The sequence below is a fragment of the Anopheles merus genome, chromosome 3R, assembly GCF_017562075.2.
Source record: "Anopheles merus strain MAF chromosome 3R, AmerM5.1, whole genome shotgun sequence".
NCBI lineage: Eukaryota > Metazoa > Arthropoda > Insecta > Diptera > Culicidae > Anopheles > Anopheles merus.
In genome coordinates this window covers 40,152,895-40,175,554 of record NC_054084.1, presented here as the reverse complement: position 1 = coordinate 40,175,554, position 22,660 = coordinate 40,152,895, and the positions used below count along the sequence as shown (strand labels likewise).

Below are 22,660 nucleotides of genomic sequence, written 5' to 3'. Positions count from 1 at the left end.
CAGGTATCAATAACGCGTTGATAAAATGATGACAACGGTCATTTGAAAGAACAGGAACGATAGCGTTAAAATGAACGAAATAAAACAATCAAATCATTTGTTTGCTAAAAAATAAACCATTCATGTGTATTATTTTAATCAAACTCAAATTACCCTACAATAGATTTGCATGTTCATTTGCAGATGGTTTACATTGTGGCTTACACGCCTGTCAGCAAATTTGTGGCATTTAATAACCGCCAGTAAAAAAAGCTATCATAATTTGTGAATGTCAATTTGTTCTTCTTTTTTATTACACAATCGTACTTATGTAAGTAGCTTGAGCATAATTTAAATGCCAACAAAACGTCAACCGGGCGTGATTGATGATAATTTGCTGTACAAATAGTAATGAACCTGCTGGCACGGGGGCAGCCAGAGGCAGCGGTGGCATCCCGGAACCTCGCTTAAACGAAGGAATAGCATACTGACGCACTCAACAGGGACGACAGTACAGTAGGATAGAAATATCAGGCATCGCACGAAAAGCAGGACAGGGAAAAGCTTCTTCCGTACGGTGGACATTGTCAGCTATCTATAGCTGCGTAGGGTAGGGCAGTGTTCGGAAAGCTTTTCCGTCTGTTTGTGCACCGTAGGAGAAATTGTGCCGCTTCCAATGCCAGCTTGCGAAACCGGCACGAAAAGGGGAACCGACTCAGTGCGCCGACTCAACACACGCACCATCCCAGCCGAGCGACCGAGCAAAACAATCGCTCGGCTCGTGCGAGGCATTGTATCTGGGCTGGAAGTTTTCACGTCTCTCCGCTCGCCAGAAACCTTCCAGTGAGGGGTGAAGCAGGAGTTTGGACGACACGAAACACGAACTTCTCTGGTTCGGCAAACTTCCAGCAGCATCCCGTTTGCCGTTCAGTTACTTGCCGGATTCTGTGACGTATGGTTTTTTCCCGACAGCCGCACAAAAACGGGCGTACCCTTTATCGCGCGAGTGCTTCCTTCTGGCGTGCGAAACGACACACGCTATGTGGTTTGCTGTGAAAGTTCTGTGAAAAATTAAGCATTTTCCCTGCATGCCCCGTGCAATTTAGCTCGCTGGCTCTAGTGGTAGGTGCTGGATTAAAGGTGGGCGTGTTGTGAGAAATGAAAAGTGAAACGTGCCATACTAAGTAAAACAACGAGAAGCAAAAGAGTCTTCGCTTCGAGTGAATTTGCAGTACAAAATGCTGGGGCTGGAAAGATACAGTGAGCAGACAGGGGAAGGGTGACACGCACGTGTCACAACCGCAACGTGACAAGGAAGTTTGGTTGCTGAGGGGAGACCAAATTGTACCCAAAGAAGGAGTCGCCCCCACAAGTGCACAAGTGTTTCGATATCGTAGTATTATTTATTTTCCTCCTCCAAGTGGCTCCTTATCGTTTTTTGCTTGCTTCCTTTTTCCTCTCCTCAACAATCCGCCTGCAGTGCTTTCCGACCTGAGTTAAGAGTCCACACGGCATGAAAGGTTTCACCAAATCGAGGCTGGAAGCGCACGAGAGCTCGTTACGCCAATTGCTTGCGTCTTTCACCATTTGCTCTCCGAAGGAAGCCGAAAACAGCGGCAAATCCTGACAGACAAACGCCGGGAAGACGCGTAGTGGCAGTCGTACTGTGCTGAAGCCAAACCATCGTCCGTAGTGGTTGAGAGCCTTTTTTATCAATGTGTGTGTGTGTGCCTTAGTGTGTATTTTTGATTTCGTACAGCCTGCCGCAAAGAGTGAAGAAAATTAAATTTTCAAAAATTCTCCACCAGCAGGGTGAAAAACGAGAGGCTTTTGCAAAAAAGAAGGTACAATCCTGAAGCGAATAATGGGGAAATGATGTGCCGAGGTGAAGTTTCTCGAAAGCAAGTGGTTCAATCGAAGCTCAATGGTGTCACTTGAATAAAGATCTGCAGGGAGTCTGTAGTAGATTGGCAGTAATAACCGACCGGTGAAGGTGTTCATCGTGCTTTCTGAGAGTGGCTCTCAGTTGGGGCCAAGTGATGAGGACGACCTCTAAGGAATCGTAAACTTCCCTGCCATCAAGGGATGTGGTTGTGTGTTTTTTATTAAAGGAAAAATCATGCTATAATCATGCTCCGAAGGTTTAGTACCAGTAATTAAAAAAACATAAGAGTAGATCAAACATGAAGACAATTGTGTTGAAAGTGTGTTTGCTTATTTTAACAGCAGGTGCTAGTGGCACACTTGAAAATCTCAGCAAAAGGAAACTGTTTGATTGTTAAGCTTATTAGTCTTTGTCGCTTTGAAGAATACCTTTCAGAGACTGATAGGTAGAAACTCTTCTGTTGATAGCCACCGATTTTGTCTCATCCAGCTGCTAGGTAGTTATCAAAGCTTATGAAAAACCAATCGACCAGAAGTTGTACGCGTTGAAAGCAGAATGCAATGAGAATTCTACAAAAAAATCCCAACATCCTGGCCCATTTCGGTGGATTGGCAGAGATCCGGAACCGGTGTTTCGAAAATCGGATTAAAACGGCAACGGGATAGGGAAGCGATGTACTTATTCTGGGTGCGTGTGTGTGTGTGTCCGCTCTGGATGTGATCATGTGCATCTGTAGTTGAATGAAGGTTCGATTGAGTGCGTTCAACCAACCATCTCTAAACTGGTTGATCTATAAATACACACCCACACACTCAACCACACACTGAAAATTTCGACCTCCTGTTCCCGCTCGCACCTCATCCCATGTTTCGGGGATTGCAGTTTCAAGTGGCTGTTTGAGTAGCTGTTACCAGCTTATTCCTGGCGGCAGCGCAACTACCGAAGGCGTGTGGTTCACAATTCGTTTTGGATTAAATTTTCAAAATCAATTCAAGTACCGGGTCGGGCGACGGAGGGTAGAAATTTGCGGTGTAATCCAAGAGTGACGGCACAGGAGTACACCCTACATACGGTTTACTGTGTCTGCTTGCGTGTGTGGATGGGTGCTGAATTTAAAAGCTTTTTTCCTGTGGCAACTCGATACTGGCAAAATGGTCTTCAGAAAAGTGTAAGAGAAAAAAAACTGGTACTGGTTGCTCGTATGTTGCTTCTAAGGATTGTTGCCACCAGGTTTCCCCGGCACGGTTACGACAACGATAGAAGTTCATCGCAATGGGCGTACTTTGCGGCAGTATGATAGCGAATGCTTCCGGACAAACATTTCGCAGATCGGAAAGAAGGAAGCGAACAAAAAAGAAAGAAAGTACACCCCATTTAGAGCAGAATTGGAGCACAAAAAAGGGCCGAAAAGCTTCCATTGCGTTTCTGTGTGCTTGTGGTTGTGTCTGTCGCTTATACCGAGTCAGTGTCAAGTGTGTATGGGTGGTGTGAGAAAGAAAGGGAGCAGAGCGTTTGTGCATTTTGTCCGTGATTTCCTAAACGAGTGCTTGATGGGCTCAAGTTACGCGTTCCGGATATCCGGCCAGCCACCTTGGCGAGCGCGATCGCAACCATTTCGCACACGCTGAAGTGCGGCGTCCAGAGTGAAAGCACCACACACAAGCCGTTTACAGTGTTCTTATTTCATTCCCAGTTGCTGCAGCAGCTGTTATTTGTGAAAGTGTTTTCATTGAAGCGTTACGAGACGAAAGTGAAGCAGAGCAACGGTAGTAGGCGGGTTTTCCCCGGAAAAGGGGGAGAAAGAAAGGATAACGTGTGCGCCGACTATTTTGTAACGTCAAAGGGAATCTTCGTGCTTAGCAGAACGAGTGAGTGTGTGTGAGTGTGTTGGTGCAGGTGGGTTTATGTGTTTGTATACCCGTTCAAGAGGGGGTTCCTCGTGAAACGCCCGTGTGCGTTAGTAGTGGGTACCGCTGAGTGCGTGTGTGTGCGAAGGTATATACAAGCGGGCATATTTTTCGTTTCAAGAAAGCTGTGTGTTTACTGGCAGTCCTTTTGCAAGCGTTGATTTGCCGGAGTGCTTATACTTAAAAGTTAAAGTGTGAATGTGCATGCATGTGTGCTTGTGTTTGATGCAACACGGCAAAGTGGAGCAGTGTGAAGTGGTGCATTACGCTAAATCATAGAGCAAAAGGATGTGCCACCGGTTGAGCTAAGGGTAAGCCAAGAGAAGCGAAAGTATACACGGTGTGTGCACAGCATTTCGAGTTGTCTCGCTTACACCGTGCTGTTGTTCTTTAGTGTGGAAAAAAGGAGTACCGGCTGGTAAAACACCTTTTTTACCTCGTGAAGCTACCAGCAGGAAACGAAGTATACGTCGACAAACAAGTTCTTAGCAGATTCAAGCGTGTGTGAAACTGACCCGCGAAAGATTACTTTCATCACGCACTTCAAGTCGTTTCCGGAGAGCCGAATTTAGTGGCAGCAATACGCTGCAGATTTTTCGACAATCTACACGACCAAAGAGTGTCCGGGCTCGGAATTCGTATATATAAACAAGGTACGTTTGCTGTTAAATAGATGTAATTTAGTTGCGCAACTTAACCTTGCTTTTTCGTGGAATTATTGCTAAAGGTGTAATGAACGCTTTTCTGGCCTTCCTGATATGCTGTTTCACGTTTCACGATTCTCAGAATTCAATATTTGGAGCCAGATGGTGAAATCGGTTGTACCACGTTGAATCACACGGAATTTTCGTACAACCGGAAACCTGTACACCGGTGGCGCCTTCTGCAAGATGTTACGCAGCGCGCGAAAGCTGTTAAGCTGGCATGAAATTGAATCCGCATACGGTGCGTATGATTGCAGTAGGAGGAGCGCATTGTAGCCAAGCGATATGAGCTTGTTAGAAAGCGGAAGCTACAATAACCAGGAAAAAGCAAACATGAATCGATTCGGGTGAAACATGAACAGTGTTCATTCACTCATTTCCGATGCATGTGTTACAACAACACGTGATGTGGGAAAGTGTAACACTATTTACCGTGCTACGGGATGAGCTGCCATCGTTGGTTTGAAGGTGAGGTGCAACTTTCCCAAGATGCAAAGTGAACAGCTTTTTGTTGCTTGTACACGAAACTCTGTGACGGTAATTATGAGCTGACGTTTCAAAGTAAAGGCAAGGTTACTGCTGCCGAGTGTCGTGTAAGGTGAAAGCTATTGGGAAGTAATTTTTCCGGCATCGGTTCCTGTACTCTGTATCTAAGTGCAGAGTTGTCTACATCATGCCTGTGCCCGAAAGGTTGACGGGTAACTTTTGCCTTTCCTGTTCGAGCTCGGCACTTAAGCTATAGAGTACAAACTGACGACCGGAAGCATTTCTTGGAAGGTAAAACTTGTGCTGTTCGGTTGAAGTGAATGACGCCTAAGGCTAGGAAGGAACGATTTCAATCTGGCAGTGAATCGCTTCAGAATTAACTTAACGGTGCTCAGTGCAATTGCAATTTGATTTGATGGTGGCCAGCATACGCACTTACTTTTTACTGCTGGTTGGCGCGCAAAAATATTAAATGAAATTGAAGCATTAATTGCGCGCTCTGGCACTCGATTAATGTGAAAAGTTTGTTCAAACACTGCCAGCTGAAAGATGGAAATGGGCGAACGATTTGGATGAAGGAAAGGAATTGGAATTTTAATGAATTTTTGGAGGTTCTGTGTTTCGCGCGCCGACGGAAACAACAAATCACAAACATTTGTTCCATCATTTTAGCACACAGGTCAGAGGCGACAGCAAGCGATTGATTGATGGGTCGAGCATACGGTGAGCATAACGACATCTAACGTTTCACTGTGCTCGAAATGCTCACGCATTAACTTTGGGGCGCAAGAATTCTTGGAAGCAAGTAATAATGCGGCACAAGAGATAGTGACGCACAGCAGTTTACATCTCGTGTTGGCGACTTTCCCTCACGTACACACGCATAAAAACCCTCACAAGCACATCCACATAAAAACGTGGTTTTGTTGTCTACTTCAGCTGCTTCGTTATGATGGATTGATCTTCGGACGCCATTTTTATCGTTCTCTGGTCGGAGGCTTTAACGAGTCAAGCGGAATATTTTACTAGCGTTTAAAGATGTAACAGAGGAATACACAAACAGAGCAGCAGGATGTGGTAGACATCTAGCAACGTTTACTTTCTCATTGCTTTGGTGTGCAATTGAATGAAGAAGCGCTTCGGATAAAATCGCACCGCTTCGACAGTAGGCTCAATTTTTTCCTCTGACGGAGTACTGAAGGAAAATTTACTGAACGTAACCCGGTACGATCGCCCACGCTAACACACGCAGTCATTCATCGGTACGAAGCCACAAGCCTACGGGCAGACGTGTGTCACTTCATGCACGTGAGTTTAGTACAAACCGTAAGCTCTTAAAACGTTTTCATGGCCCATAAATCGGTATTATATCTGTCAGCGGCAAGAATATAGTGTAGTTGAGCGGGTGTGCGCCTTGTTTATGCGTTAGTGAAGCTACAAAACGAATTCTCAGTAACAGAAATCATGGCAAACAGCTCGGAACTTGAAGCTTGGAGAAGAAAAAAAGACACACACACACACACACACACACACACACACACACACACACACACACACACACAGATGAATTCAACAAACAGCGCTAAATCTGTGAAGAATCTGTCTAAGCTCCTCAGCAGTCGAACGCTTCTAACACTCCAGCGCAACTCGCCCAACCAAACTGTCCGAATGGTATGCGGTGGGTAAAATTGTATTATTTCTACGTAACTGCCTCATGTCGATTGCTGGATCCACCGTGGCTCAGCGGCTGCTTACGATTCCGGTTGCCTGAGCCCGAGCGACGGGAAATTTGCTGCTACCAGGAGGCACTGAACCTCGGCATGAGCTACACCCGTCAATAAGCGATTGTGTTCGTGCTGCCAGGCATGTAAGCTACTGTGGCTTGCCTAAAACAAAAATTGTACATCAAACAGATGCCTTGCAATGGCACGGATCTCTTAATGCGCTCCTCTCGCCTGAGGGTGTCCTTTTGAACACAAGTTGACGAGAGCATTGATGCGTTTGTTGTTAGTAGCACCGGCGTTTCATTCGATTATCGTCCTTTCCTGCCTTTGATGGTTGACGTGCACTAGCGAAAGCTTTTCCGACTGTCAGGACTAACTGACCGGTTCTAACAGTTCGCAGCAATCACCCATTGTCATGTAAGCTCCGTTGCGTGCAGAACCATACAGGCTAACGTCGTGAGACACACGTCACACTGAGGTTGCTTATCAACAAAAACGTCCGCACACGAACACACAAAGCCATCGAGAAACACCAACCGACGGAATTGATTTGTACCGACGATTTGCTGCCCGTGGTAAAGATTTGTGTCGTGCCTCTTCGCCGGTCCGTGCGGATGAATTTTGATCACTTTGTGTCAACTGGGACCGGTTGGCTTGAGGGGGAGAGATGAGATACCGGCTGCGATTGGACAAACATCCGACCGTGTGTGTACCGATTTCTCTGACAGACCTGATAATTGGCATGACGCTTAGTGTCGTACTGTCCGGTACTGGTCTGTATCCTGTGCGAAACGCCCGATATGAACCAGCCCCACTTCTACAATGGATGTGAGCACTGTTGGGCTGAATGTTTGGTAGGCTTTCATCCCTGGTCCGTGCCGAACGTGGTTTGTCCATCAGTGCTGGGCGGCGTAAATTATGTTCCTTGGGAATTGGGTATGTCAGTCTCTTGTAAAACGAACGACTTACAATGCTTAGTAAAGGGGCATTACGTCTTCTTTTGAAATGAACATGAGAATCACGGAGTGGTGGCAACCAACTAGCACATGATCCTAATGAATAAATCAAGGTTTCGAAAGACTATGATCGGTTTGCTCATTTGCACATAGAAGGTATACTTTTGGGTTTGGCCAATATCCTTTGGTTTGCCTTTTGTATAGATTTTTTATTGGTTTCTGTGTTCATGGTTGAGATTTTCACCCTTTTGTCAACAAGAAATATCAATTCCTATTTAAGAAAGCTTGATTAATTCAAGCTGTTCAAATACCTGCTGTATCAATAGCTGTCTTACTTATCAGATGCTACAACTACTATGTGATTTTGGCCTGCTGCAGAAGTGTACAAACCTGCTAACGGTATCGCGCTTTCGTCTTCCAATCCATTATCTCAACCATAATGGAGGGCTATTTTTTAGGGGCGCTGTCTTGCCTTCTTTTTTGGGCCTACCACGTCCCTAATGTTGACCATTGGTTACACATTTTTTATTTGAAGCTAATCACATTTTGACTGTGCTTCTAATCGGTCAGTTTTCAGCTAGTCAGTTAGAAAAGTAGAAAATACTTAATGCTAGCGCAATTTTTAATGAGTTTCACTTGTACAAGCTTTATAACCTCCGAAGGGATAATTTCTTTTGCACACAGTTTTCTTAAAAAAAATCAAAAACAATTCAAGCACACAAAAAATTTACACCGAACTATTATCTATCAGCTGTTACATCTTTTGAATTGGTCCGATCCGTTCAACATATTCATTATTGTTCAATTGTCCAATCAATCGTTATTTCGACGGTTGCAACTAAAACTGCCAGGTTCAAAATGTTGATCCTAGTTGCGATTATTTTAATAGATAAACGGGGCGAACCTAAGTGCGTTCTGGAACAACCATCACTACTAGACGTTCGTTGCACGCATCATTTTTATATTTTTGTTGATACATTTGAAGACAAAATAATCTTATTTTTAAGCTTTGGAAACAATGCTACAACAAACGGGAATAAATATGTGTTACGGAGAGTGTACGTACATTCGAATAAATGTTTGTTTCATCCCATATTGATTAATTGATTATTATGATTAATTTTAAGATTATCAAAAATAATAGGTGAATAAGTAAATTTCACTAGTCTTTAGTATCTTGCGCTACATCATCTTGTTGTAGGGTAACATTTCCTTGGAGTAACGACATGCTTTTATTTTCGATAATGTTTCTCGAATAATAAGCCTCAAACTTACCTTTTGATAACTGAAATCGTCTCTTTTTATGCTGGTTATAATTATGTTTATATTTGCTTCTTTGATTAAATATTCTTATGATATTGTCAAACATTGCAATTGGTTAATGGTTAATTCATTGCAAATTTAATTTCATAACGCATGCATTGAATTAGTTTTAATGTAAAAACATAATATTTACCGTCAATCTTAAATATGTTATTAGTAAATTTCACAGAAAGATTTTTGACAGAATTTGTTATTACTGAAAATAAGACCATGTTGCACAAACTTTTTTATTTTCATTTTAAGCATTCAATGAAAGAAGAAGCATACAAAGTCTAAAGTCTAACAAAGCATCCACAGATACGTCCTAAGCATGTCATAGTTTAGTGGCCACAATGTCACAGTTTTCGATAATTCCAACTTATTTAATACTGGGTTTTCGGGTAGTGATACAGAGAAACGCCGCCACTAGAAAGCAGCACCGTGCGGTTGACCGCACCAGATGCAGCTGAGGAAAGGTTCAAAAGTTTTGGGTGAGGTTATATTAGCGGTAGTTTAATCGATGCACACCGTACATTTTCCCGCCATATGAAGAGCATTTAGGTTCAGGGCTAACTAGTCTAGCTTGCGAGGGCTAACAAGACATCTGGCAGTGCCGTTCATTAGAGACGTTTTAACGTGTGCGCACAGAGAACTTCCAAAGGACAGTGGAGTGAAGCTGCAAACTCCCAAAGCATTCCTAAAAGTGCTAAAAGCAAGTACCACTTCTTCATTAGCAGGTTTTACGTACCGCCAGAAGTCAATTAGAGACACGCACACACCGTACACATCCGTTGCCATTTCGTAACCGTATCGCACGGCGTTTTGAGATTGTCGTCGTCGGTGCCGTTGTCCGTATTGGTTTGTGAGCCTCTCCAAAAGTGCACAAAAATGATAACGATAATTCCACGAGCGGTAAAATGATCGTTAATGGCAAAAGCGTTCCACACTGATGGCGTCCGAACAGGTCTGGGTTGCTCTGCCGATGACTTCCGATTTATCCGTTGCTATCGGTTTGTCGAGAGGGCCCAGCCGAGGCAGATATTATTTCCATTAGATTTTATTTCCCTGCCTTCACCACCAGTTTTACCATTACCAAAAAGCAACTCAATCGCACCATTTGAAGTTCATTATGAAGCTAGCGTCTCGGAGAGGGTCGTTTGGCAAGCGCAATAGCTATCTTGCCCGTTTTCCAATGAACTCCGCAGCAATTGTACACGCAGACGGGACGGTGGTATTGCATTTCATCAATACTACATTCGAAGACCATTGAAACGAGCTCGATGGATTTGCTATTGAAGGTAATTTGCCGCTCGGTAAAGTGGAATTTTTGCATCGCTGGGCTGGGAACGTTTCTGGTGAACATATCTAAAGGATGAAACTAGACCCGCCTTGCTGGCTGCACGATGAAACGGTCTTTTTACTCATCCTTTCCAATTCAACCGAAAATTCTGTTGAAAGATTTCTGTGTGGTTTTCCTCGACCCGGCTCATTGTCCAGGCATACACACACACAAAGCAATGTCACCCGCATCTTATCGCATACCGGTGATCGCACTGGTAAACCCGCACACCGTCACGTGGATGCACCCAGGCCAGGAAGCTAAAGTTTTGCCCACTAATAGCGAACTAATTTGGATGAAGAAGTGCTAATTACCTTTCCTCGATAAATTTGATTGAATTATTCAACCATGCTAATTCGGTATAATTAGTGAGTCGTGTGCTAGACCACCGACTCGACCGGGAAGCTCGCCTGTGCCGGACACTGTGCGCTTACACCACATTTTCCTGCCCACGGATGTACCTTGCCCTTCGACTCAGTGGCGTGCCACTAAGCTAACCAGAAAACGCCTGCGACTAATTATCCCTTTTCATAGTAAAAGGACATTTATTCCATGGCTCCGAACGAGATGGATTTACTTTGGTGCAACTATGGTGCGGTATTGCCGTCTGCCTCCTGTTGGTTGGATGTTTTTCTAGGAGGATTTGCTGGCCCGCGTTGTGCCCGACGTGTGGTTTCAGGTCTCATTTGTTCGGTCCTCAGTAGACGCATAGGCTCGCCATACAATGGTGGCCTATTTTGTCTAGTGACATACGCGTGTCGGTATCGTTTGGGTTTTAGTGGTCGAATTTGGTCTTGTAAAATTATTAGCTCAACGCTATTGTTGTTACTACTTCACCATATAGCCTGATTCGTGTAATGCTTTTGAAAGACTTAATTGGGTTAAAAGGAGACTAATTTCGTTGTGCTTTGCTATTTATCAGTGTACAAATTGTATTTTTTATTTGCTAGCACATTCGCTACCAATGCATTTAGATGCAATTGTATTATTGTGAATAAGGACGATTTTAAGATGTATGTTCTTATTTGAACATGAAATTTATCAATGATCATTAACGTTCCATAGTTGGTACTATTTAGTATTTATGACTAATTTCAGCATTCGATCTATGCTATGCTTGTTGATGTAAAATTACAGCTAATGATGTTTATTATTCAGTCTTTTTTCAATTAAAAATTTTACACACATCCAAAGAATTGCATTTGTTTTGGTAAACAAATATTTAAAATTAAAATGCGTTTAGTTTTTGCTATTCGCAAGAAAAAATGACTGTTAGTAGGTCGGAAATATTGGAAAAATTATATTGAGCACGTTTTAACCCAGTAAAGCTAAGCTATTAAGCATTAATAATGTGTACAATTCTTAATTTGTAGAGTTAGCTGAGTTGAGCGTAGAAAATAATGTTATTTAATGAAACAACCTTACGGTGCTGTCATTCAAATTTCAAACACGTAAAATTTATTATTTTTAACTAAACTGAAGCCATAGCAACTAAAACGTAGCTTAATTTTCAAAATTTCAACTGTCAACGGGTGATGTGATCCGGCTTCAAACCCAGATGAAAAAAATGATGGCGGCAGCCCGTTGAAGTGTTGAATATCATGCTGAAGAATAGAAAACTTTACATGATGGAAATGAAATGTCAGATGTGAAATAACATGCATGCCCTCAGTGAATAATAATGTTTACATTCGAAAGTGACATGGAAAACTTTATAAATATTGTTTTTGTAAGTTCAAAAACCACCTTCAATAAAACAAATCATTACTTTTATTTTACATTATACAAATGGATTTCATAATTAGAAATTATTTTAGACGGGGATTAGTTTTTTTTTTTTTTTTTTTTTTTTTTCTTTGGCTCAACAACCGATGCCGGTCAAGGCCTGCCAACCCACTTGTGGGTTGGCTTTCAGTGACTTATTGATTTTCCCCCATAGCAGGATAGTCAGTCCTACGTATGGCGGCACGGTCTATTTGGGGCTTGAACCCATGACGGGCATGTTGTTAAGTCGTACGAGTTGACGACTGTACCATGAGACCGGGTTACGGGGATTAGTATGATTGCCAAAATATACTAGGGTAACTTTACCAGTATTCGACAGTATACCTATTTTCGGCAGCGTATACCTTGCATACCTATTAAAAACGTGTAATTACGCAAAAACGCGTTGAAAATCGTCTCCACACACATTTTTTAAATGAAGATATGCTCATTTGTTATTCATATACGAAGTATCACCCCATTTTCTTACATATTTTTCAAAATATCAAACAAAATGTGCAGAGTTTACAATTTTTCGGCATATTTGCTGTCAGCCTATAGTTCGGCAGGTTTCGTTATTAAGAGAACCAGAACAGTAAAGCAATGAAAGTGTGATTTTAATGAAAGATTATTTGGTTGCAAAATGTATTCTAGCCCAAAGGCAATTTTAAAATCACGAAAATAAGCAACTATTCACTTTAAGTACTGTCGAAAATAGGTGCACGGTAAATGTTGATTTTTGACTGAACAATCCTGTGCGGTCCTACCGAAACATGAAACAATAACACACTTTTGATTTTACTTAATATTCATTTATAATTTCATCAGGACACTACAACGCGAATGTTGACACATAAAACCTCATTTTTTGTATCAAATATCACCAATTTCACTATAAATATATCAAATAACTTGAGAAGAAAATAATAAATTGCGAACCAGTCGGAGCCGTACTATACAGCCGTCAGGCAGTCTCATTTCTCCAATGCCTACTTAGTTTGTACTGATGGTGATCAAACTGATGGTGGCAACATCAGCAGGCCTACTAATAAATGAACAGAATCTACGTAGCCGTAACGTAACGCACTTTTGAAGTCGTCCCACATTTAACCTATCTTGGGTCAAAGGTCAGCAACGACAATAGCATGGAAGCTGAGCTGCGCGCAAGGATGCTGGCTGCCAACCGGTCATTCTACAGCCTGAAAAAGCAGTTCACCTCAAAGAACCTGTCGCGACGGACGAAGCTGGGACTATATAGTACCTATATAGTACCAGTACTCACATACGCCTCTGAGACATGGACACTGTCCAAATCTGACGAAACTCTCTTAGCCCCGTTCGAGAGGAAGATGCTCTGAAGGATACTTGGCCCCGTATGTGTGGAAGGACAATGCAGGATTCGCTATAATGACGAGCTATACGAGCTGTACGGCGACCTCACTGTCGTACAGCGTATCAAGCTCGCCAGGCTCTGGTGGGCTGGTACGCATGGAAACGGACGACCTAGCTTGTAAAGTCTTTTTAGGCCGTCCACAAGGACAGAGGAGGCGTGGTAGGCCCAAATTGAGGTGACGTGGAGGCGTCCGTCATTACGGCCAGGATAACGGACTGGCAGACGAAGGCGCGAGACCGTGAGAGGTTTCGGACACTCCTGAGGCAGGCCAAGACCGCAAAGCGGTTGTAGCGCCGGATAAGTAAGTAAGAAACTTAGTTTGTAACTCACATCAAAATGACTGCAAAATTTGCCAAATGATCAAAATGGGCAACATAAAATTAATAATTTAAGTACTTTTTACCACCAATCAGAGGAGAGCGAGAATTTGAAACTGTTTGAAATATTTTTGTCTACTTATTGGCATTCATTGAAACATTTACCGACCGGTATTTGCGTTGCCGAAAATAAGAGCACAGCTAGCTGAAAATAGGACCAAACTGCTGAAAAAAGGAACAAAAACATTGTTTATATTTATACGAATATCTCTTGAAAATACATTTAAGTCGGCAAATAAAAAATAGCACGACATAATACGATAGTTTATTGTTAAAATAACGTCACTTTCATGAAAAGTAATAAAAGATTGTAAGTGTACAAGCTGTTTTTGTGAAACTACTGTACTAACCTGCCCAACACTGGTACATTTACCCGGCTTTGGAATAAAAGGTTTTTGTATTTTGCATCAACAATATATTTAAAAAAAGCTTCATCGTATGCCATATCCGGTCCCGGTTATGACACCTTTGCACAATGGGCAGTTTTAAACAAATATCAGGATAAAAATATTTTCACAGAAATTTTTAGTTTTTATACTTTGTAGTCAAATATCATTATAGTCTTCTTCTTCTTTGGCTCAACAACCGATGCCGGTCAAGGCCTGCCAACACACTTGTGGGGTTGGCTTTCAGTGACAAATTGATTTCCCCCCATAGCAGGATAGTCAGTCCTACATATGGCGGCACGGTCTATTTGGGGTTTGAACCCATGATGGGCATGTTGTTAAGTCGTACGAGTTGACGACTGTACAATGAGACCGGCCATCATTATATTAAATTACATTTAATATCTAATTCCATATCACCTGGTGGTGCTACATAAAATAGCGTTTCAGAGGAGTTTCGAACATGTTTATAAATTATGCATGTTTTTTCTTTTATTTGTTGTTTCTAATGATATTTACCATTTCAAAATATCCTGTAATGTTGCAAACATCAAATTTTCTGCTGTAGCTAATTTTCACCACTTTTATTCACAGGTAGTACACATATTAAAAATACATATACACAACTTCGGTTGATGCTATTACAAGCTCCTGACGTTTAGTTCTCGTTTTTAGAGGCATGAATATACGCCTATAAATAATTGACTATCACAAGTATATTTGAAAGTTAGTTTAAAAAAGTTGATATAATAGAACTTCAATAAAATTTTAATTTGCACACTCTTCAATGATGTTTCTTCACAGTTCATGTTTCTTCGCCACTTGACGAATCTTCCATGATGGGATCGAGTCAAAATTTAGAGTGATGACAATACTCAGGAGGTTTTTCAGATTTTATTCTTTTTTTTTTGCAAAATTGTAGTTCAATATACAAATAATTTCATAAAGTTGACTTAAAATCTTTTTCAAATTGCATACATTTATCAGAAGTGGTTAATATTAAAGAAAGTTATAAATGTTCAAAGTTTCATTCTAGAGATCCAGAAGAGATAAAGAGGTCAAACTTGAGATTCTTTTTGGAGCAACTCCTTAAATTGAAACCTTATCTTTGGAATTGCTGTATTACAATTTGAATTTCATCCCGGCAAATGCCCATTGAGCATTGTCAGGATTTACAGTATTAAAAGTCATAAATACTTTTAGTTCAAATGAAACTAAATGGATTAAAACGACCTCCTGAGCGTTGGAATTTACTGACATCTTCTTTTCCACCTTCTTAAGTTGGCTGATCTGTTTAATTACAACGTTTCGCAACGAACGAAGGGAATGTCCAATTCGCTAACCCTACTGATCGTAATTTTTATCCAAAAGTTCCTGAAGATAATGACAGGGTTTCATTATATTTAACCTTCAGGTATAATGGCGACAAGCTATTGCTGTGAGCGGTCCCTGGATCCTCCGGAGGAATGCCGCACTGTTAGTTGTCAGGCGACCAAATACCGGTACGTGTCGATCGTTGATAATTAATGTTCCTATTGGTTGCAAGAGGCACACAGTTCGTGGAAAAGAGGACAACTAACGCCATCGTGAGAGACGCGAGGAGCTATGGTATGACAAACAAAAACGACGGAAAGCACAAGACAAGTGGTACGGGGCAAAAGGTGTTCCCTTATTTAATCAGATGAGATTACATATTAATTAAAACATTCCTTGCTTGCCCATCACACCGTCCTTGCCGATTATGCTTTGCTGCTCGGAATAGACCGCTCTGTTCCTAGTAACAGCGTGGGATATCCAACAACGCTGAACTTTCTTGCTGTGCGCTCAAGCAAACTGTGCCTCGCCGACTGATAGTCCCGACAGTAATCGTCAGTGTACATTTCCTGCATCTCTGTGTCTTTCTGGGTTGTGTAAATGTATGCACGTGTGCTTGCGCCGTTACCGTCAGAAACGGACTACGTTATAAATCGTACTCCGGTTGTGCTTGGTGGCGTAGCGGATTCGCTGTCTGTCGCAGGATATTCCTTCCCAAAGTGGTCCCGTGTCGGTTCCATTCCTTCGGGACGCTGTTGCGGTGGTGTGAACGTTTTCAAATCACAATTTTAACACCCTCAGCCGAACGTGCACCAATACACCCATACACATACATTCTCATTTTCGCAAGGAGACTCAAGTGCAGACGTCGGGACGGGTGTTTCTGCAAACGGTGTCCTTTCGGTGTTGCTACCGTGTCCCAAGGCAAAGTTTGTTTCCCGACTATTCCAGGGAAAAGGGGACATAATTTGCTGCATCTCTCCTGTAGCCCCATTACCATCTCTAATGCTTCCCCTCGCAAACAGGCACCCCGCAATTGTCGTCTCATTCAAATAGCTTTAAATGCCGACATTTCATGGTGTCATATTCCCGAACGGCTATATCTTAACGATGAGATTCGCGTACGCCTGTGTGCAACTCCGGTGTAGGAGAATGATGTGTGTCTGCATGTGTACCGAGCAAATAGAACAGTTAAGCGTTGAATGTATCGAATTATCTTTGTACAGTGCGGAACACGGTCACTTTAGAATTGTGATAGAAACGTGTGCCACATGCTCGTTACGGTTTCAAGTGCTTTAATAACATTTAAACATAGAAACAGTAATTGTGCTCGGATTGTCAGGTGCTATGGTTAGAAGTTTCCGACCAGTTTGTTTGGCAAACGTTTTGACACGGCTCGTATCACGAAGAACCGGAACGTAACGTGGCAGGAACGAAGTGGAGCAAAACGATTGATGGTACAGGAGCAATTTATCAACCGATGCCGTGCTGTTGATTGCAAGCTTGCTCGAAGCGATGGAAAAGTTGATGAGCTGTTGCTAATTAAAATTGATGGGAAGTCGATTTAATTTTACAGCGTTTTGTTTTTAAACCTGTTCACCTTCGCTACATAATTCGGTGTTTTTCTATAACAAATCGATCGATAAGCTCCATCCTTTGCCGGGGCAGAATTTCTTGAGTAGTAGCAGTAGAAGCAGCAAGCAAAGCAAAAATGTCAGTACCAGTTTATCCCTTTGTTTAGCACAATCTTACTCCAATCAGGAGGTCGTTTCACTTTGCTGAAATTAATTTAATCACTGCTAATGACAACCATCCTTTTAGGGCTGAGCCGTTCAAAGAACTCACCCGATTATAGTTTTTACGACCTACATTATTAACGTTAAGCATTGGGTTTGGTTGTAAGCTACCGGGCATAAACGTATTAAAAGACTTAGCACGAGGCCTTTTAGTCATGGGTTTCCCCTTTTTATGTTACGTCAAAACCCTCAACTCAATACAAAGATATCGATATTGGTGCAGCAAAAAAAAGGTCCCCGTTGGACATAACTAATCACATTCAATATTCATGGAAATATTTCAACCCGCTCCAGCATTCAAGAAATTGTAAGGATGAAAACTAAACCCAAATTCCTCCACTCTCTCTTTACCTCTCACGCACTCTCGCACTCTCTCTCTCTCTCTCTCTCTCTCTTTCTTTCCTCTCTCTCTCTCTCTCTCTGTCTTTCCATCGAGGGAATACTTCAGGAATTCTCTAGGAAGATGAATAAGAGGCAAGTTACTTTAAACGGTCGGCTGCCATCTCCCGGAAGCAAATCTCTCGTCTCGGGTAAGGCGGTTGCTTCATATTAATGAGTCCATTTATAGTTGGACTCTTTCCGCTGTGACTCGAAACGATTCCCACTACCCAGATGTGGAAGAAATAGAGCGAGCAAAAGTGCTCAGTCTTCATCGACATCCTTCAAACCATGGTGCTTCAGGGACTAATCAGTCCCATTCATCCGTTGCTAATAGTTGCTGGAAACGCGTCCTGGGACAGAACGATCCTGGTAGAATCCCAGTATCCTAGGGCAGCAAAATGGCTGGTCGGTTATAGTTGTAATGATTTTCCGGTGGAAACGTCGCTTTAAAAGCCGAAAAGTAGCTGGTGAAGCACCTTCGTGTTGAAGCAAGAGGAAAGCAACACAAGAATGGAATAAGAAGCTTGTGAAAGCCATTCCAGCAGATGAGGAAAGGCAATGAGATAGGTGGGAAAAGGGGTGACGAAAGGCAGCTGCAGAATAGCGCCAGAATGGTCACAAGGGCCTTGCACAGACGGCAGATGTGGACATTGTTGTAAAATGGGCGGCAAAAGCCGGACGCTCATTGTTTCAAAATTCCGGCCAAACAAAGAGTCCGCTTCCTACAAAGTTGCTGCGTGGTTGGTGAATGTAAAATAATAGAAAGCAGCCAGAAGGGAAAACAGGAAAAATCCCTGCCAAAGACTGGCGACTAGCCTTCTTATGAGCTCGTACCGTGTTTGGGAAGGCGTACCATTAATAGAAGGTGCGTCTTTATTTTCCCAATGGGCTCTCGTCTGTTGTCTGGAGCCTTGCTGGAAGTGTCCGGTTGGTGCCCTTTTGTGTCTGATGTTTTAGGTACACGAAGGTCCATGGTAGAAAATAGAGGGAAGGATGCGGGATGTTGATAAAAAATGGAGTAAACAGAGGAAAGAAGCAACAAGCCTTCTTGGCTTTTGGAGACTTCAAAATCCTCCAAGGTTCCGAAGGGAAATCTCAATTTATTATTGTTTGAGTTGGAGGGGTTTAGTCAACGCAGGATATTGTTCTCTGAGGGCAGTAGCAGCAATGGAAAGGAGGCAAGAGCATTTCCAAGCAAACAGAACCTCGGACAATGGGTAAACGGAAAGTCTGGTCTGGTCGGACCCGACAGTGCTCCCTTCGCTTACCTATGCTTTTTCCTTTTCATTTTCCTTGGCTTCAAGATTGACTGAGCAGAAAAAAAGGGAGAGTGGGATTGGGTTTTGATGTTTTACTGGTCTGGCCATTTACGCGCAGGTAATAGCAAAACGAGAAAGAGTGAGATAAAAACTGTGCTGTGCACGTTTTCGTGTTTTTTTGTGCATGCTGTGCTGTTTCATGTTTCTTTTCCCCAAACGACATTAGATGGCTTAATCAGGACGAGTGAATCTTGATCGTATGGGTAACGTATTTTGAGTTTTATTTCTGTTTGTGTGAGTAAAATGTCTCATCTTTATACATAGTACCTGCAGTACATATTGTACTTCAAGTCAGTATGGAGTCATAAAAAGATGAGTAACCCACACGCACTGCTGGTCATTTGTATATTTTTACCGGTTGGCAAACGCAGCTGTCAGTCGTTCAGTATTTGTACACGTTGAAATTGAGAAAAGCAATTAAAATTGAAAAAATAATCATAAATTAATATGACCACGCTACGTGGAAGTAGCATGAATGCAGATCATTCTACATTTGCAATAGATAACGATCAATGCGCTGCAGGACGAGCTGCGAAATAGATATCATAGGAACAGCTCTCGAGGATGCAATTTATGCAGTACGCTTCAACTACTGCACTTCCTACGTGAAACCATCGATAGGTTTCAATCTACAAAACATCCCCCTGCTGCTCAGACGCTAAGTGCATCTGCAGCGTGCACTGGAGCTGGTCGTTCGATGCACAACGATGCACCACTTTCCTTCCGGTGGCCTCACCTCGGCACGCTCATTACTCAATTAGCGTACCATGGAATCGAGGAAGGGAGATTGCCGGATTGCAGGTTTGTGGAATGCAATCACAACAAAAGCGTTAGAAACGGTCGAAAATGTTAATGCACCATCGCGATAGGTTCAGCCTGCGCGCCGGGTTGCATTACGGTTGACTCCACACGCCTCACCACACCACAGAAGCGTACTGCGGACACAAACGCTAACAAATTAACACTCTCGTAGACGAGTATGTCCCTGCGTTCGCGGACACATTTTCCGCGGAATTGGTCTTATTGGTTCACTTGCTTTATGATTTTATGTTTTCAACGAAACGCATCGGAATAGTGTGTAAGTGTGCGTACGTGTGCACAATGTTGATGTATGCATCTACTTCAATATACACTTGTTAGCGTTTTTCAGCAACCGTTCGAGAGCGAAAGAAAGGTAAAGAGAAAATGCGTACGCACGCTGGGTGCGTATTATCATTATTATTATGTATGCGCACCGCATGCAACAACGTGTTCGATCGAGCTGTAGCGGCAGGGAGGTAATAGGGGAGGCGGAATATTGTTTGATCCCTGGCAGAAACGTGACGGCTGTCCGGTAGCAAGGGGTTTGTCCTCGCCGGAACCGACATTGCACAGGAAAGCGATCGAACAGGGCCCTCGTGGCAGGTTTAAATGAGAAATGATGCAAGTTAAAATAAATTGACATTATTCATGAAATTATATGGATGGCTTGACACCATCGGCGAGTCGGCCCTCCTCCATGTATGTAGGTGTACGTATGCTCGGCCCGTATTTGTATGATGGTATGCAAACACACCTCCACATACACACATACACATGCTTGCTGTCTTGTGCGGGCTTAATTTAACCAATTTCTCCCAGGCTGAACGGGCGGAGCTGCTGTGAGTACGAAAAAAGGGACACCAAAACAGATGTTTGAAAATGAACGAATACCGCAAATCCAATAAATGACTACCACCCCGGCGGGGTGTGCGTGCTGCTTGATGGAAGGGATCGTTAATTTGCATTCACCTTTGCAACAAAAGCCTCGGCTGACAAGAGCAAATTAGCACAACCTGATGGCTTTCTCCGTAGCTCGACGGGTCAGTTCCGTGTTCTGCGAGTGCGTTCATCAGCGGCACACGATCAGACCAACCACTCATGATTGCCGTCCGGGAAACATATCTTGAAGGAACGTGCAATGTTTGCGCGGGGAAGTGGGCGTGGAAACAGAAAAGGCATTTTGATTAATTTTTGGGGTATTAATATACCGGCTGGCATACATGGGTAGCCGGGAAAAGGGTAACGGATCATTGCCTTGCACCGTTGATTGCAGCATGTATGTATGTGTGTGATGAATAATTGCGTTATTGGGATTGCGGCAGAAATTGCTTCCACGCACTAGGCTGATAGGCAAGCAATGACGAAGAAACCGAATCCATCGAACTTCAACCTTTGTCGTGGCGAGGTATGGTGATCCTTACAGCTTAGTAGAGGGGATTAGGAACGCGTGGGCTAATCTTGCTCGTGGTGATATCAGAAGCTACACAACATCATGTCTGATATTTGCTCTAACCCTTTCACTGTCACTTCAAAGTATCCTCCCCCCTGCCCCCTCTTTCCATTCAGGTAATGACACAAACCGCTTGTAGGCTCTATAGAAGGAACCGCAAGTCTGATCTGAGTTGTTTGGAATTAAATTCGATAGCTTGCGCGGCTGATGCGCTGCTCATCTGATTCCAGAAATTTTTCTGAAAGGTTTTCTGCTTTCTTTTTTGTTGGTATTTTCGGCATAAATAATTACAAACATGTAAACGAGCTCGGTTTTTGCCTGTATCACGTTTCCACGGAATCAGTTTGATATTGTGATATGGTAGACAGCTGCAGACAAGATAACGCTCACAACAGCAAACGAGCTGTCGTTGGAACATGCATGATTTTGCTGGTTCCATATATTCCCCGTCGCTCAAGTGTGTGCTTTAGCGAGGGGTTGTTTTTTTTTTGGTAGCACTCAGATAAAACAATGAAATTGAAACATTAAGATCGGTACTTGCAGAAAGGAAAACTTTGCCAGGACTCCATTAAGCACAACTGGATATGTGTGCACAAGTGACGAAGGTGTTCGTTCCCCCGCAATATTGTCGTCGACAGCGACAGGTATATCGTCGATTTTATGTGCAGGAATGTGATTTCGTTCACGCAATTTGGCCGTGTACTTTGACGCCATGTACCGTACCACTTTTACTAACACTGGCACACAAACGGCACCTGAACGCGATACGGAGGCTGTGCGTTCTGAGCTTTTAGGCGTTGGCTGCTGCTGTGCCTGATGATGATGATGATGAGGATAATGTTATGTGTTTTCCGTTCGCTTTGCGGTATCGTTTTCAGCTTCGGGTTCCGTTTTCGGCGGTTTCACCGCCAAGTTGCGTAAAGGTCCTGGTAACATTATCTAGCCTTGGTATCTACAAATGAAGAAACCCAAGCCTAGCGCTGGTGAGGCTTTAGTGAAGATCAAAATGCGCTTGGAGACGGTGGCATCGTATCGGGCGCTAGAGTGTGTCGGCTGGAAAGAAAAAGGTAACCATGTAAAACTGGCGGAATTCAATTACCACTTTCTTGTACGACTTTGTTATCGTACCATGGTATGCTGCCCGCCCGAGGAGCTCCAACGGAGGGAAAAGCGTTTGTGATATCTTATCTCCGGCGTTGGGGCGCTTGTTTCTAGCTGCCCTCGGGGTAATCTTGTTTCTCATCGGGATGCCCCTTATGTCAGCAGGTTCGGGCGAGGGAGCCCGTAATATCTAGAGTTTTAGCCCTCTCTCTAGCATTAGCCATTCATTTCGGCCCATTCGGTACAAATTTGGCCGTACATTTAATTGGCTCCCGTTTCACCATGTAATGGAAGCT

At 43.0% G+C, this 22,660-nt stretch overlaps 1 protein-coding gene across 4 annotated transcripts in view; it reads left to right on the top strand.

The window, feature by feature from the left end:
* The first annotated feature begins 902 nt into the window (after positions 1-902).
* Positions 903-22,660, top strand: part of LOC121596054 (neural-cadherin-like) — a 253,400-nt gene continuing 231,642 nt past the window's right edge. Inside the window, exons 1-3 of one of the 4 annotated variants that reach the window (XM_041920654.1) lie at positions 903-1,101; positions 3,558-4,082; positions 4,166-4,424. The gene's annotated coding sequence lies outside the window, so the exon portion shown is untranslated. Of the gene's footprint in view, positions 1,120-1,675; positions 1,697-3,537; positions 4,425-22,660 lie in introns of those variants that run through there. The other 3 variants (XM_041920652.1, XM_041920651.1, XM_041920653.1) reach the window with 3 other exon arrangements.